This window comes from Hemiscyllium ocellatum, chromosome 39 (genome assembly GCF_020745735.1).
Source record: "Hemiscyllium ocellatum isolate sHemOce1 chromosome 39, sHemOce1.pat.X.cur, whole genome shotgun sequence".
Lineage (NCBI taxonomy): Eukaryota > Metazoa > Chordata > Chondrichthyes > Orectolobiformes > Hemiscylliidae > Hemiscyllium > Hemiscyllium ocellatum.
Window position 1 is genome coordinate 37,639,360 of NC_083439.1, and position 16,988 is coordinate 37,656,347.

A 16,988-nucleotide genomic window follows, 5' to 3' on the forward strand; every position below is an offset into this window, starting at 1 on the left:
TCAGCATTGTCATGGCTTTTATAATAAACTATCTTTCTTCACTTGGAAAGTTAAGGTGACCTGGGATGTTTGCTGAAACTTTCTGATGCTGTGGATTGTGGTAATGTCAGTATGATTCCTCTCACCTTCCCTTCTCACACCTGAAGGTGTTGTGCCTTAATAGGGGGCAGATGTATGAGCAGGAGACCTTACCTCCACCCAATTAACCCATCTTATTGAAGAGATTGTGTTGAATAATTAAATGGTACCTCGTCCAGGTGGCCAGGATGAATAAAAAGAGATCACCCACTCCTCCCTCCATCACACCCACTCTTTGAAATAAGCAGACCCCTCTGCCTCCATCTCTCAGAGAGATCTTGTGTACTGCTTAGTGTTAAATTTCTTTTGCCATTAGCCACACTCTGTTGGGCAATGCTAGTTTTGTATTGTAGGCCCAGTTCATTTGGAACAACTGAGGCTATTCCAACTTATTTCACAGTTCATCCCATCTTGTCTGGATGAGATGTGAACCCAGAGCAATGTTATTTTCCATTTCACAATCTAGTTCCCAATTCAGACAGGTTCAGGTACAGGTCGTTCCCCTGTGACACCTTAGTTACATTCCAGCAAAACCTCGTTAAATAGAAAATCGCTTCATATAAATGATGAGGCATACGGGTAAAATGGGATTCGGATAGACCAGCAAAAAATATCACTCACAGTCACTCAAAAATCACCCAAAAGTCTAATGCAATGCATCGCACAATCTAGAACCCTCTCAAAATGAATGTTAACATTGCATTGCCTTCCTAACTGCCAACTGAACCAGCATGTTAAGCTTAGGAGGATCCTGAACTTGGACTACTGTATCCCTTTGTGCTTCAGATTTCCAAAGCCTTTCCCTATTTGGAAGATTGTGCCTAGATTCTTCCTACCAAAGTGCATAACCTCTCAATATTGCACATTGTCTTCCATCTGGCAGTTCTTTGTCCACTCTCCGTGCTTGTCCAAGTTCTTCTGCAGATTCCCTGTTTCATCAACATAACCTGACCCTCCACCCATCTTTGTGTCATCTACAAGCTTAGCAGCAATGCACTCAGTTCCTAGTCTCAATCGTTAATGTATAATGGGAATAGCTGTCCGTGCAGAACTCCATTGCTCACAGGATGTCATCCTGAAAAAGACCCCTTTAATCCCATTCCCTGTTTTCTACCAGTTAGCCAATCTTGTATCCACATGATTACCTTGCCCCAAACACCCATGGGCTGTTGTCTTATCTAGCAGCCTCCTGTGTGGCACCTTGTCAAAAGCTTTCTGGGAATCCACATATGTCATATCACTGGTTGTCCTTTGTTTAACCAGTTCATTACCTCCTTGAAGAATTTATCAGGCATGCTTGGACAAAGCCGTGCTGACACAGTCCTATTTTACAATGTAGGTCTTAGTACTCCATTGTCTCATCCTTAATAACTTACCAATGACAGGGGTCAGGCTATAATTTCCTGTCTTCTGGCTCTCTCTCTTTATAAAGTGTTACATTAGCCATTTTCTAGTCGTCTGGGACGTTCCAGTGATTTTTTTCTGAAAGACCTCCTCAGCTGTTTCCTTCAGCACCCTGAGCTGTCGTCCATCCAGTCCAGGTGATCTGTCTACCTTCAGGCATTTCAACTTTCCTAGCCCCTTCCCCTTAGTGATGGCCACTGCACTCATTTCTGCTCCCTGACTCTCTTGAAATTCTGGTCTGCTCCTGGTGTCTTCCACTGTGAAGACTAATGCAAAGTATCTCTTCAGTTCCTCTGTAATTTCTTTGTTCCCCATTACTACTTCTCCAGCTCATTTTCCTGTAGTCCAGTGTCCACTCTTGCCTCTCTCTTACCTTTTATATTTCTAAAAAACTCTTGCAATCTTCTTTATATTACTAGCTAGCTTACTTTAATGATTCAGCTTCTCTCCCTTATTGCTTTTCTTAGTTAGCATCTGTTGGTTTTAAAGTCTTCCCAAGCCTCTGGCTCCCCACTAATCTTCACCACATGATGTACTTTTTTCTTTTGTTTTCATGGTGTTCCTGCGTTCCCTTATCAGCCATGGTCACCTTGTCCTCCCTTTAGTCTGATTCTTCTTCCTCGGGATGAATTTCTGCTGTGCCTCCCAAATTATCCCATAAACCCCTGCCCTTGCTGCTTTACTGTCTTCCCTGCTCAATTCCCTTCCAATCAACTCTGGCCAGATCCTCCCTCATGTCATTGTACTCTCCTTCACTCATTAAAAACCCATTATGCCTAATTCAAGCTTTTCCCTCTCAAACTATCTCCTGATTTATTTTCTACCCCACACACTGAGTATTGCTTGGATGTCTGTACATAACTCCCATTGGTATCCTTTTTTCCTTTTGTGGTTCCTCAATTCTATACAAACACATTCCCTGCCTTCCACCCACACCCTCCCATGTCGCTTCTTGCTATCAATTTAATCTTGATTTTGACTAACAAGGAAATCCTGCTCCCTCCACTCACCTGCCTGTTCTTTAAATAGGATGTGTATCCTTCGATATTTTGTTCCCAGCCCTGATCCCCTTGCAGCTATGTCTTTGTAATGGCCACAGCACCGTACCCACCGACTGTGGGAAGCTAGAGAAGTGATTGCTGGGCCCCTTGCTGAGATATTTGTATCATCAATAGTCACAGGTGAAGTGCTGGAAAGACTGGAGGTTGGCTAACGTGGTACCATTTAAGAAGGGTGGTAAGGCCAGGACGCTATAGACCTCACATCGGTGGTGGGCAAGTTGTTGGAGGGAATCCTGAGGGATAGGATTGATATGTATTTGGAAAGGCAAGGACTGATTAGGAATAATCAGCATGGCTTGTGTGTGGGAAATCATGTCTCATGAACTTGATTGAGTTTTTTGAAGAAGTAACAAAGAGGATTGATGAGGGCAGAATGGTGGACCTGATCTATGTGGACTTCAGTGAGGCAGTCGACAAGGTTCCCTATGGGAGACTGATCAGCAAGGTTAGATCACACGGAACACAGGGAGAACTAGCCATTTGGATACAGAATTAGCTCAAAGATAAAAGACAGAGGGTGGTGATGGAGAGTTGTTTTACAGACTGGAGGCCTGTGACCAGTAGAGTGCCACAAGGATCGGTGCTGGGTCCACTACTTTTTGTCATTTATATAAATGCTTTGGATGTGAACATTTGACTTCCGATTAGTAAGTTTGCAGATGACACCGAAATTGGAGGTTTCGAGGACAGCGAAGAAGGTTACCTCAGATTATAACAGGATCTGGACCAGATGGGCCAATGGGCTGAGAAGTATCAGCTGGAGTTTAATTTAGATAAATGTGTAGTGCTGCATTTTGGGAAAGAAAATCTTAGCAGGATTTATACACTTAATGGTAAGGTTATAGGGAGCGTTGCTAAACAGAGACCTTGGAGTGCAGGTTCATAGCTCCTTGAAAGTAGAATCGCAGGCTTTCCTTTATTGGTCAGAGCATTGAGAATAGGAGTTGGGAGGTCATGTTGCAGCTGTACATGATATTGGTTAGGCCGCTTTTGGAATACTGTATGCAGTTCTGTTTTCCTTCCACTTGGAAGGAATTTGTGCATCTTGAAAGTTTTCAGAAAAGCTTTATGAGGATGTTGCCAGGGTTGGAGGATTTGAGCTGTAGGGAGAGGCTGAGTAGGCTGACGCTGTTTTCCCTGGAGTGTTGGAGGCTGAGGGGTGACCTCTTAGATATCTATAAAATTATGAGGGGCATTGATAGGATAAATGGACAAAGTCTTTTCCCTGGAATGGGAAGTAGAAGGCATCAGTTTAGGATGAGAGGGGAAAGACATAAAAGGGACTGAAGGGGCAGCTTTTTCATGCTGAGGTTGGTGCGTGTGTGGAATGTGCTGCCAGAGGAAGTAGTGGAGGTTGGTACAATTGCAACAGCCTCACTCTCTGCAACTGGATTCTCAGTTTCCTGACCCACAGGCCGCAATTAGTGAAGATTGGAGACAATATTTCATCCCCACTAACACTCAACACTGGAGCCCTCCAGAGCTGTGTAATCAGCCCCTACTGTACTCACTAATACCCATGACTGCGTCAATAAATATCAGACTAATGCTTTTTATAGGTTCACTGATGCCATCACAATCATCTGTCGAATCTCAGATAGCGATGAAACAGACTACAGAGGGGAAGTGGAAGACCTGGAAAAATGGTGCACTGAGAACAGCCTACCTCTTAATGCCAGCAAAACCAAAGAACTCATTATTGACTATTGGCAGGATGTTACTCATGCCCCGCCAACACATTAACAGCACAGAGGTGGAGGGAGTGGAGAGTATCTAGCTCCTGGGAGTGGTCATCCACAACAGGCTTTCTTGGACTCTTCATGTGGATGCACTGGTTACAAAGGCCCAACAATGTCTCTTCTTCCTCAGGCAGCTGAGGAAATTTGGTCTGACGGTGAATACCCTTGCCAGCTTTTATAGGTGCATCATAGAGAGCATTCTGTCTGGATGTATCACTACCTGGTATGGCAACTGTACCATTCAAGATCGGAGACAGTTACAGAGAGTGGTGAACTGGGTCTGGACAATCACAAAGACCAACCTCCCATCCATAGAATCCATCCACCAGGCCCGCTGTTAAGGAAAGGCAGCCAGCATTCTCAAAGATCCATCCCATCCTGGCAATGTTTTTTTACAATGTCTACCATCAGGGAGAAGGTACAGAAACCAGAACACACCCATCAGCCACTTTTGAAGCAGTTACCACCCTACTGTTAGAATACTGAATGTACTCACACACTCTTAACATTCGCCTGTACCTGTGTTTTTGTTTTTGCTGCCGGTACCCATTATTTACTTTCTGTGTTACCTAACGCTATGATCTGCCTGTATTGCTCGCAAAACAAAGCTCTTCACTGTGCCTTGGTACACATGATAATAAATTGAATGCAATATTTAAGAGGCATCTGGATGTGTATATGAATCCGAACGGTTTAGTAGGATATGGGCCACATGCTGGCAAATGGGACGAGATTAGCTTGGGATATCTGGTCGACATGGACAAGTTGGACTGAAGGGTCTGTTTCCGTCTGTACAGCTCTATGACTCTATTTCAATCTGTGCTACAAGCTCATTTCCTTCGTTCATGTACTGTGTGCGTTTAAGGATAAATGTCCCCTTGGTCCTGTGTTGACTGCTCCAATCCCCACTGTTGTCTTCTCATCTGATGTGTCTGAAGTCAGATCCTTGACCCTTTCTGTACCCTGTCTTATGACTTGTTGTTGAAACTTGTTGGAAACGTTGCATGAACTCACTTTTATTCCAAGCATAAGTTGGTCCGAGCTTGGCTTTTGATTCTGTGATCAATTTCAGTGGATTACTTAGTTTCATTTCTTCATTTGCAACTGCCTGAAAGAAATTGAAAAACTGAAGTAAGTGGTTTTTTTTGTTCTCTGATCAGCTTTTGCAGGATGTTAAATAAAAACAGAAAATACCGGAGAAATCTAGCAGATCAGGTCTCATTTATTGGAGAGAGACACAGAGTTACATTTCAAGTCAGACATGTCATTTCAGAACTGAAAGGGGTTGGAAAGTGAAAGTTTTTATGCTGTTGACAGAGGGAGAGAAGGAGCAAGAGGAACAAACTGTGAGGGTGCCCAGAGCAGAAGACAAAAGGGGTTTCAATAATTGTAAAAGAGAGACTGAAATGTCAAATAGTGTTCATGATCAGTTTGAATAGGAGAAAATAAGTCCACTGTACTGGGCACAAAGCCAACAAGACAGGGAGGGGGGGTATAATGTGTGTTCACAGTTTGTAATTGTTGAATTCCATGTTGGGTCCTGAAGGCTGTAACGTATCTATGAAGTAGAAAATGAGATACTGTTCCTCCAGGTTGTGTTGAGCTTTGTTGAAACAATATAGCAGGCCCAGGACAGTCACATCAGCATGGGAGCAAGATGGTTTATTGAAATGACAAGGAACTAGAAGGTCAGAATCATTCTTACAGACAAAGCAAAGGTGTTCAGCAAAGTAGTCACCCTGCCTGGTTTTGCTCTCACCAATATCACAGGGAGAGTGGGGATGAGGAACTAGTAGGAATGATGGAAGAGTGAACCAGAGAGAGAGTGATCCCTGGGAATGCTCATTGTGGAGAGGAGGGAATGATGTTGCCGGTAGCATCTTGTGAGACGTTCAGGAAATGGCTGAGGATGGTCCTTTGAATGGAGGAGACTGGTGAAGTGGAAACTGAGGACAAAGGAAGGTTCTGAGGATTGTTGCTGAACAAAGAGACCTTGTAGTGCAAATTCATCGCTCCTTGAAAGTGGAGTCGTAGGTAGACAGGATAGTGAAGAAGGTGTTTGGTATGCTTTCTTTTAGTACTCAAAGCATCAAGTATAGGAGTTGGGAGGTCATGCTGTGGCTGTACAGGACATTGATTAGGCCACTTCGCAATATTGTGTGCAATTCTGGTCTCTCTTGTATTGGAAAAATGTTGTGAAACTTGAAAGGGTTCAGAAAAGATTTACAAGGATTTGAGCCAGAGTTAATGGTTTGAGCTCGAGGGAGAGCCTGATTAGATTGGGGATATTTTTCCTGGAGTGTTGGAGGCTGAGGAATGACCTTATCGAGGTTTATGTTGATAAAATCATGAGGGACATGGATAGGCTAAATGGACAAAGTCTTTTCCCTGGGTTGGGGCAGGGGTTGGGTTGTAGGGTGGGGGTGGGTGGGTGGTCAGAGAGTCCAGAACTAGAGGGCATAGGTTTAGGGTGATAGGGGAAATATTTAACTGGGACCTAAGGGGAACTTTCCCAAGCATTGTGTGTGGAATGAGGAAATGGTGGAGGATGATATAATTGCAACATTTAAAAGGCATCTGGATGGGTATATGAATAGGAAGGGTTTAAGAGCAAGATGGGCCATGTGCTGGCCAATGGGACTAGATTAGGTTAGGATATCAGGTCGGCATTGACATGTTGGCTTGAAGGGTCTGTTTCCGTGCTATACAGCTCTATGACTCTATGACTATCGTTATTCTGGGAAGGCGGAGAAGAGTTGGAGGTAGAATTGTGGAAAATAGATTGGACCTGACTGAGAACCCTGTCCCCCCCATGGTGGTGAGGAATCTTTGGTTGAGGATAAAGGAGTGCACGCTGTGGAAGGTGGCATTATGAGAACAGGGTTGCAGAGGAACAGGGCAAATGGAATGGAGTCCTTTCAACAGCAGGGTATGAGGAGGTGTTAACTGTAGGGGGTTGGAGAGGTTGGAGTGGGTATTGGTAGGCAACCTCTTATCAAAAAAAAAATCAAAATTGAGGAAGGGAAGGGGAGTGTCAGAGATAGACCAGGCAAAGGTGAAAGAAATATGGAAGTTCAAGTCAAAACTGATATTTTTTTCCAATTCCAGATGAGAGCATTAATGATCATCAGTGTATTGGAGAAAGAGTTGTGAGAGGGGGCCTGAGTAGGACTGGAACAAGAAATGTTTCACAGACTCAACAAAGGGACAGTCAGAACTAGGACCCATACAGGTGTCCATATCCACTCCCTTGACCTGGAGAGTGAGAGGAGTTAAAGGATACCTTATTTAAAGTGAGAACAAACTCAGCCAGATGATGGAGTGTGGTGCATGATGGGAACTGTTCATGCCTCCTTTCAAGAAAGAAGCAGAGTGCCTTTAGACCATCCTGATGGAGGATGGATGTGTTGAGGGATTGCACATCCATGGTGAAGAGGAAGCAGCTCAGTCCCAGAAACTGGAAATTGTGGGACTAATGTAAAGTATCAGAAGAATCATAAATGTAAGTGTGAAGAGACTGACCAAGAGAGAAAAAATAGAGACAAAATATGTAGACCTGATTTCAGACGGGCTGGAGCAGGGTGAGAGATGGGTCAATTCTGTTTGTGAAGTCTGGGGAGAAGGTAGAAGCAGGCTTTGAGGCCTGAAAGATATTTCATCTCCTGAGGGAATCTACAAGTTAGGGGCTCTGTTTAAAACTGAAGGTTTCCCATTGAAGATCGTTCAAGGAGAATTTATTCTCTTGAGGATTGTAGGTGTTTTTGGTGATTGTTGCATTCTCTCCCAAGTAAGCAATGAGGCACACTGATTAAATATATATCAGGCTGAGTTAGACAATGACAGAAATTGCTGGAGAAACTCAGCAGGTCCAGCAGCATCTGTGAAGAGAGAAAAGTTAATGTTTTAAGTTCAGTGACCTTTCCTCAGCTATTCATAAATCAACATGTCACTAGTACCTCTTTATCTATGCTGTATTAGGTGGAAGGTGAAATATATTTTCTTGATTAACACATTTTGCTGTTGCTCCTACAAAGTTTCAGATGTTCATCCAGATACTTATGCTCTGCCTGTGTGATAAATCATATATCTTCTGTGGACAAGACAACTAGATTAGGAAGGGATATGTTGTTGCAAAATGATTAATATATTGATGAGTGTTTTAAATTGGTGTATTGCGGTGCTTGGAGCTGGATTGGTAAGTTAGGACAGGATTGGTGGGTGATTGGCATGCTGATAGAGGTGGGAGGAGGCCAATTTGGAACAATAGCACTGTTAGAAACAAACTCAATAAAATTAGCTGAGACCACCAAAAGCTGGAAACATGGCAATTTATTTACGAACTTGCAAGTAAGGGCTTCAGACGCATTAAGCAAATGAGCCCTGAGCATTGGAACATGTACATAATTATACCCTTGGTGCCGCATGAGATCACTTCTCCCACTCCCTTTATCCTACCTATTGGCTTAACGGCCACCATGTGACTTCTCTTTATCTAAATTAAACTCCCCTTCTGTTTTCTGGAATATACGGTGTAACCATCTTGCAAAGCCACTATCACATATTAAGTTAGTGGTTTTGCATTGTTCTCCTTTTCCAAGTACACAAAGAGGGCTGCTAATCTTATCATTTCCTTGCAACTATCCTCAGCATTATGTCTGCTTATTGTTCCTCTTTCTGGTACACACATACCCTTATCTACCTAGAAGCTTAATAATTGAGCTTTTACTCTTGCAATTCTTAGCTTGTCAGCAGTATTAGCTTTCTGCAAAAGCAACATACTTCTCTATTTCTCACAACTTCCTTATTTCTTAGTTCGTTATTTCTGAGTATAACCTCACTTGAGGATTTGCAAAATGCTAACACTAGCTTTTACTCATGTAAGCACATTTAAATTCTTTTAGTACTTTAAACAAACTCAATTCTTTGCAGAAACAACATTCTTTACAGGTACCTCTCACAGTACCCTACATTGAAATGCCATTCTCTTTGAAGTAAAGGCCAACATTCCGTTTGCCTTCCTTATTTCCCGCTGAACTTGGATATATTTGTGATTTATGGACGAGGATTCCTGAATCCCTCTGGTCTGTAGCTTTCTGCAGTCTTTCCCGATTTAAGTATTCAGCTCCTTTATTCTTCCTGTCAAAGGGCATTACCTCACATTTTCCACCTGCCAAATGTTTGCCCACTCACGTAACCTGTCTGTATCCCTCTTCAAATTGTTTGTGTCATCCACACCGATAGCCTTCCCACTTATTTTTAGCCCCATTTGCAAATTTAGCTTCAGGACATTCACTATTTGCATCCAAGTCATTAAGAAGCACGGTAAATAATTGTGGTGCCAGCACTGATCCCTGTGGCAGAGGTGGAGATCATGTGTGTGCGAGAGGGGGGTGGGGTGGGGGGGTGGGTGGGGGAGGGTGGTGGGGGTTGGGGGGCGTGGAGAGAGAGAGAAATGAGAGCGTATGTGTCTGTCTGTGAGTGGGTAAGACAGTGCGTGAGAGGGTGCACTTCCATTCTAACTGATTAAAGACTTAAAAGTCATCTAGGTTTGCTCAGTACATTTGCATCAGTTGTATGACTGATATTTTGTTTATAAATTCTGTGTCTGATATATCATCCCTCAGCAGCACCTGAAGAAGGAGCAAGGCTCTGAAAGCTTGTGTTTTCAAACAAACCTGTTGGACTATAACCAGGTGTCGTGTGAGTTTTGACTTTGTCCACCTCAGTCTCACACCAGCACCTTCCCATCATGGCTTATGTTGTAAAGTAGTGTAATGTGTGATACCTTATTAAACACCTCCTGAAAATCCAAATGTATAACATCCACTGCTTCTCCTTTATCTGTTCTGCTTGTTGCCGCCTCAAAGAATTCTAGTAAAATTGTGAGGCACGGTTTCCCCTTTATGTGGCCATGCTCCCTCTGCTCGAGCAGTTCTGCATTTTCAAATGGTCTGCTATTACATCCTTTACATTGCAGCAATATTTCTCCAGGAGCAATATCAGTTCAACTAACTGGCTTATAATTGTCTGGTTTTGTTTACCCCCTTCCCTTTTTAAATAAATGTGTCACATTGACAGTTTCCCAATCCTCTGGGAGTTTTTCAGACTTGAAGAATTCCTGGAAGATTCCTACCAGTGTGTCCACTATCTCTGTAGCTCCTGTCTTTGATATCTTGAGAAGCATTCCATTAGGCCTATGAACTTTATTGGCCTTTAGATTAGATTAGATTAGATTACTTACAGCGTGGAAACAGGCCCTTCGGCCCAACAAGTCCACACCGACCCGCCGAAGCGCAACCCACCCATACCCCGCTACATTTACCCCTTACCTAACACTACGGGCAATTTAGCATGGCCAATTCACCTGACCTGCACATCTTTGGACTGTGGGAGGAAACCAGAGCACCTGGAGGAAACCCACGCAGATACGGGGAGAACGTGCAAACTCCACACAGTCTGTCGCCTGAGTCGGGAACTGAACCCGGGTCTCAGGCGCTGTGAGGCAGTAGTGCTAACCACTGGGCCACCGTGTCACCCAGGTAGTTTCTCCAGCACCTCTTCTCTTTTGATAATTCTAATATTTCAGAGTCACAGAATCAAAGGGCACGGAAACAGACCCTTTGGTACAATTCTTCCGTGCCATCCAAGTTTAGCAAACTACGTTAGACCTATTTCCTCTCCTGCTTTTGTCTGGTGAACATTTAGTAATTTTGGAATGGTATGAACGTCTTTTACTCTGAAGGCAGATGCAAAGTAGTTATCCACTATTTCCTGGCTCCCAATTATTATTTCCCCAACCTCATTCTCGAAGGGGCTTATGATCTCTTTGGTTCATAAAGGAGCTTTAGCTGGCGATCTTGATAGTACTTACAAGTTTGCTCACAAAGTTTTATTTCCTCCCTCTTCATTTTTTTTTGATGATTGGTGTCAGGCTGAGCTGGGGACGGGCAGGAGATGATCAATCAGATTTCTGATTTTGGAGATATGTAGGTGTGTGGGCATTTGGTAGACTTGTAATGGCCTGTCTCTTACTTCCTGAGCTCTGCATTCAGCCCCTTTAGGATAGAATGCAAGTAATCTCACATGTTCCAAGAATTATAGAATTTGTTCAGTGCCAAAGGAGACCATTTGGACTATTCATGTTTGTGTCAGCTCTCTGAATGAATGTCTTACTGCGACCATTTTCCGAGTTTCACCCCCATAACTTCATACTTTTTATTGGATAGTTTTCTTGCACACGTCATGGGTCCATATGATGAAAATCCAGTTAATTTAATTAATTTTGATATATGGCAAATCCTATGGGAACACTTAAGGGAGTGTAATAGGAGGACATAGGAAAAGGAGGGGGCAGCTGGAAGGGGAGATGAGAAATACAAAGGGTCAAAGTGAACAGGCAACATAGGGAGAGGGCACAAAGATTTGCAGAAGAAACGATACAGAGGGAGATTGGAAATGGAGAGAGTTGAAGGTAAAGCAAGAGGTAGCTGAAGACTTGGCCACCAATGGTGAATCAATTAGGGTTAGGGTTTGGCCAAAAAGGCCAGTATTAAATGAGCACAGACATCTTAGAACATTGTGGGCTGGAGGATATTACAGAAATAGGAAGGAACAAAGTCATGGAAGGATTTGAAAACAGGGATGAGAATTTATAAATGAATGTGTTCCTTAACTTGGAACCAGAGGAGGTGAGCAAGCCCATGGGTGGGCAGGACTTTGTGAGATTCAGGGCATGAGAGTGTAGATGAGGAGTGCATGGAAATAAGCAATTCTAGAGGGAGCAAAGGTGTGGCTGAGAGTTTCAGCAGCAAATGAGCAGGGAATGTTGGTGATGAAATGATGGAGGTGGAAATAAATAATCTTGATAAGCGTATGGATATTTGATCAGATATGGGTGGCATGGTGGCACAGTGGTTAGCACTGCTGCCTCATAGTGCCAGACACCTGGGTTCAATTTCCACCTCAGGCAACTGTCTTTGTGGAGTTTGCACATTCTCCCCATGTCTGTATGGGTTTCCTCCCACAGTTAAAAAGAAAATGTGCAGGTTAGGTGAATTGGCCATGCTAAATTGCCCGTAGTTTTAGATGTAGGGGAATGGGTCTGGTTGGGTTGCTCTTCAGAGGGTTGGTGTGGACTTGTTGGGCCGAAGGGCCTGTTTCCACACTGTAAGTAATCTAATATTCAACTTGAAAATCATATTTTTTTACAAAGTATTTTCATGGGATGTGTATGTCACTGGCAAGGCCAACATTTGTTGTCCATCTGTAACTGAGCTTGAAGTAAGTGGCTTGTTTCCCCATTTCAGAGGGCAGTTCAGAGTCAGAGTTGATGTGAGTCTGGAGTCACATGTTCCTCAGAACAGGAGATTGTCCGACAAGACATTAGTGAACCAAATGTGTTCTTTTCATGATAATCACTGTGGTTTCCCCAGTGCTGAGGTGAGGGGTATTGATAGAGTTAGTGGGAGTTGTCTTTTCCTGAGGATGGAGGATTTCAAGACTAGGAGGCACATATTTAAGGTGAGAGGAGAAAGATTTTTAAAAGGCTTGGAAGGATGTGTTTTCTTTAGCACAGAGGGTGGTTCATGTGTGGAATGAACTTCCTGAAGAAGTGGTGGATGTGGGTACAATTAGAATGGTTAAAAGACATTTTGATAAGTACGTGAATAGGAAAGGTTTGGAGGGATATGAGCCAGGAGCAGCAGGTGGGAATAGTTTAGTTTGGGATTATGTTTGGCATGGATTGGTTGGATCGAAGGGGTCTGCTTCTGTGCTGTATGGCTCTATGACTCAATGTAGAAATTGAATTTAAATTCCACCTCTGCTTTGGTGTGATTTGAACCGTGATCCTGAGAACATTAGCTTGGACCTCTGGATGACCAGTTCAATAACATATAACCATCTCCTCCCTAAACATACATGTGTAACTGATACCCAGATTGTGAACAGGATAGTTCAGCCTCAAACAGCGACCAGACAGAAGAATGGAGCTGGTAAGTAGGCACTGAAGTTTGTCACAAGGATTAAAAGATAGGAGCTTTTGATTCCTGTAATTTAGTTGGAAGCAATGTTTGCTGATATGGTGCTGGATATCAAACAGTGTGACAGTTTAGAAGTGATGAGGGTATCGAGAGGTGATGATGGGGTGAAGCTGAGAGTTGTCGGTGTGGAGATTGATGTTTTTTCAGATGAAATTTAGAAGCATCAGGTCGATATGAAAGAGCCCATAGAGCCCGTGGTGTTAGAGGTAAGGTACGAGTATGGATAGAAGATTTCTTTCTGCCTGACAATCAGAGAGTGGGGGATAAAAGGGTCATTCTCAGGATGGCAGCTGGTGACTAGTTGAATTCTACAAGGGTCAGTGTTGGAACGACAACTTTTCACATTTTACATGAATGGTCTAGATGCAGGAACTGTGAGCATTCAAGTAAGTTAGCAGATGATACAAAGATAGATGGAGGGACAGGTAGTATTGAGGAGGCTGGGAGGCTGGGACTCTGCAGAAAGATTTCGAGAGGTTAGGAGATTGGGCAAAGAAGTGGCAGATTGAATATAATGTGGGAAAGTTTGAGGTCATGAACTTTGGTAGGAAGGATTGAGGCATAGACTATTTTCTAAATGGGGAGAGAATTCAGAAATTTGAAGCGTAAAGGAACTTGGAAGTCCTAATCCAGAATTGTGTTAGGGTTAACTTGCAAGTTGGGTCGGTAGTTAGGAAGGCAAATGCAATATTGGTTTTTATTTCAAGAGCACAAACATAAAAGTAGGGATGTACTTCAGAGGGTTAATACGTTTCTGGTCAGACCATAATTATAATATTGTGAGTAGTGTTGGGCCCCATATCTCTACCTTGGGAGTGGGTCCAAGCGAGGTTCACGAGAATGATCTCAGGAATGAAAAGCTTAACATAGAGCTATAGAGATGTACAGCACGGAAATAGACCCTTCGGTCCAACCCATCCATCCCATAGGAGGGACGTTGAGACCCTGGGCCGAGACTCGGAGTTTTGAAGGATATGGGATCTAATTGAAATTTACAGAATACTGAAAGGCCTGGCAGAGTGGGTGTTGGGAGGATGTTTCCATTAGCATTTGAGACTGGGATCCGAGGGCACAGCCTTAGAATAAAGGGAAGGAGCTTCAGAACAGAGATGAGGAGAAACTTCTTCAGTCAGAGAGTGGTGAATCGATGGAATTCATTGCCAAAGAAGGCTGTTTTAGCCAGATCATTGAGTATATTAAAGACAGAGATAGATGGGTTCTTGATTGTTAAAGGGATAAAAGGTTGTGGGGAGAAGATGGGAAAATGGGGTTGAGAAACTTCTCAGAGTCTAGATTAGAGTGGTGCTGGAAAAGCACAGCAGGTCAGGCAGCATCTGAGGAGCAGGACAATCGTTGTCTCGGGCAAAAGCCCTTCATTAGGAATAGAGGCAGGGTGCCTTCAGAGTGGAGAGATGGAGGAGATGACCTGGAGGTTTTGGTGAGAGAGAGACTCACTGCCTTGAAGAAGTTTTCCTCCTCTCTATACACGAATCTCAGTGAGTCTCTCTCTCACTGCAACCCCCAGGTCATCTCCTCCAGCCCCATCCCTGTTCACCTATAGTTACTTTCTCCCCACCCCTACCCCCCTCTCGTGCCACAGCAAGGAACTGTAATGACCTCCTCAGGAGACAGACACGTGCTGCAACTGACAGGGTACCCTTCGTTGTTCAGTACTTCCCAGGAGCTGAAAAATTATGCTCTGTTCTTCATGACCTGCAACACATTATCAATGAGGATGAGCACCTCACCAAGACCTTCCCCACACCTCCACTACTTGCCTTTAAACAACTGCCAAACCTCAAACAGATCATTGTTCGCAGCAAACTGCCCGGCTCTCAGGACAACTCCATACAACCCTGTCACGGTGGACGCTGCAAGACGTGTCAGATTGTGGACATAGATACCACTATTACGCGTGGGAACACCTCTCACCTTGTACATGGCAGGTACTCATGTGACTCAGCTAATGTTGTCTATCTTATACGTTGCAGGCAAGGATGCCCGGAGGCATGGTACATTGGGGAAAACCGAGCAAAGGCTGCAACAACGTATGAATGGGCACCGCATAACAATCAACAGACAGGAGGGTTCCCTCCCAGTTGGGGAACACTTCACTGGTCCAGGACATTCAGCGTCAGACCTTCGGGTGACCATCCTCCAAGGTGGACTTCGGGACAGGCAGCAGAGAAAAGTGGCCAAGCAGAGGCTGATAGCTAAGTTCGGTACCCATAGGGAGGGCCTCAACTGGGACCTTGGGTTCATGTCACATTACAGGTGATCACCATTGCACTACACACACACAGATATTCCTACACACACACACATAAAAACACACACACACACACACACACACTCTCACATACACATGGACACAGGTACACACAGACGTGCACACAGACACCCACACACACCCTTATAGACACACACACTCCCACACTCACACATGCACTCCCTCACAGACTTAAGACATGTGTGTTGGACAAGGGTCTGCGTGGTTGTGCGTGTTGGGGATGTGTCTGCGTGGGTGTGTTCGTTGGAGATGTGTCTGCGTGGGTATGTGTGTTGTGGATGCGTCTGCATGGACCAGTGTGTTGGGGCACGTTTGTGTGGGTGTGTGTGTTGTGGACATGACTGCATGGGCGTGTGTGTTGGGGTCACGTCTGCTTGGGCATGTTTGGTGGGGACGTGTTTGCATGGGCGTTTATGTTGGGGACACATCTGCTTGTGTGTGTGTGTTGGGGACGTGTCTGCGTGTTCATGTGTGTTGGGGAGGCATCTGCATGGGCATTTATGTTGGGGACGTGTCTGTGTGGGCGTGTATGTTGGGGACATGTCTATGTGGACGTGTATATTGGGGGCACATTGCATGGGCGTGTGAGTTGGGGGCACGTGGACATGAGTGTTGTGGATGTGTCTGCGTGAGTATATGTGTTGGAGACCTGTCTGTGTGGTCGTGTGTGTTGTGGACACGTCTGTGTGGTCATGTGTGTTGGATACGTGTCTGTGTGGGCGTGTGGGTTGGGGCCGTGTCTGCTTGAGCATGTGTGTTGGACACGAGTCTGCATGGTCGTGTGTGTTGTGGATGCGTCTGCATGGGTGTGTGTGTTGGGGTCACGTCTGTGTGGGTGCGTGTTGGGGACGTGTCTGCATGGGCATTTTTGTTGGGGACACGTCTGTGTGGCTGTGTGTGTTGGGGATGTGTCTGTCTGGGCGTGTATGTTGGGGGCACATCTGCATGGGCGTGTGAGTGGGGGACACGTCTGCGTGGGCGTGAGTGTTGTGGACGTGTCTGTGTGGGCGTGTGTGTTGTGGTTTTGTCTGCCTGGGCATGTGTGTTGGGGTCGTGTCTGCCTGGGCGTGTGTCTTGGGGACATGCCTGAGTGGATGTGTGTGTTGGGGAGGCATCTGCGTGGGCGTGTGTGTTGGGGATGTTTCTGCATAGGCGTTTATGTTGGGGACACATCTGTGTGTTTGAGTGTGTTGGGGAAGTGTCTATGTGGGCGTGTATGTTGGGGGCACGTCTGCGTGGGCATGTGTGTTGGGGACGTGTCTGCGTGGGTGTGTGTGTTGGGAACGTGTTTGTGTGGGCGTGTGTGTTAGGGTCGTGTCTGGAAGGGCGTGTGTGTTGGGGGCACATCTGCGTGGGCATGTGTGTTGGGGGCACA

The 16,988-nt window shown here is 44.7% G+C and overlaps 1 long non-coding RNA gene across 2 annotated transcripts in view; it reads left to right on the top strand.

The window, feature by feature from the left end:
* Positions 1-5,322: 5,322 nt before the first annotated feature.
* The window catches only part of LOC132834425 (uncharacterized), a 65,567-nt gene continuing 53,901 nt past the window's right edge, over positions 5,323-16,988 (top strand). Inside the window, exons 1-2 of one of the 2 annotated variants that reach the window (XR_009647181.1) lie at positions 5,323-5,413; positions 15,315-15,597. This is a non-coding gene — a long non-coding RNA (uncharacterized LOC132834425). Of the gene's footprint in view, positions 5,414-9,909; positions 9,983-15,314; positions 15,598-16,988 lie in introns of those variants that run through there. The other variant, XR_009647182.1, reaches the window with a different exon arrangement.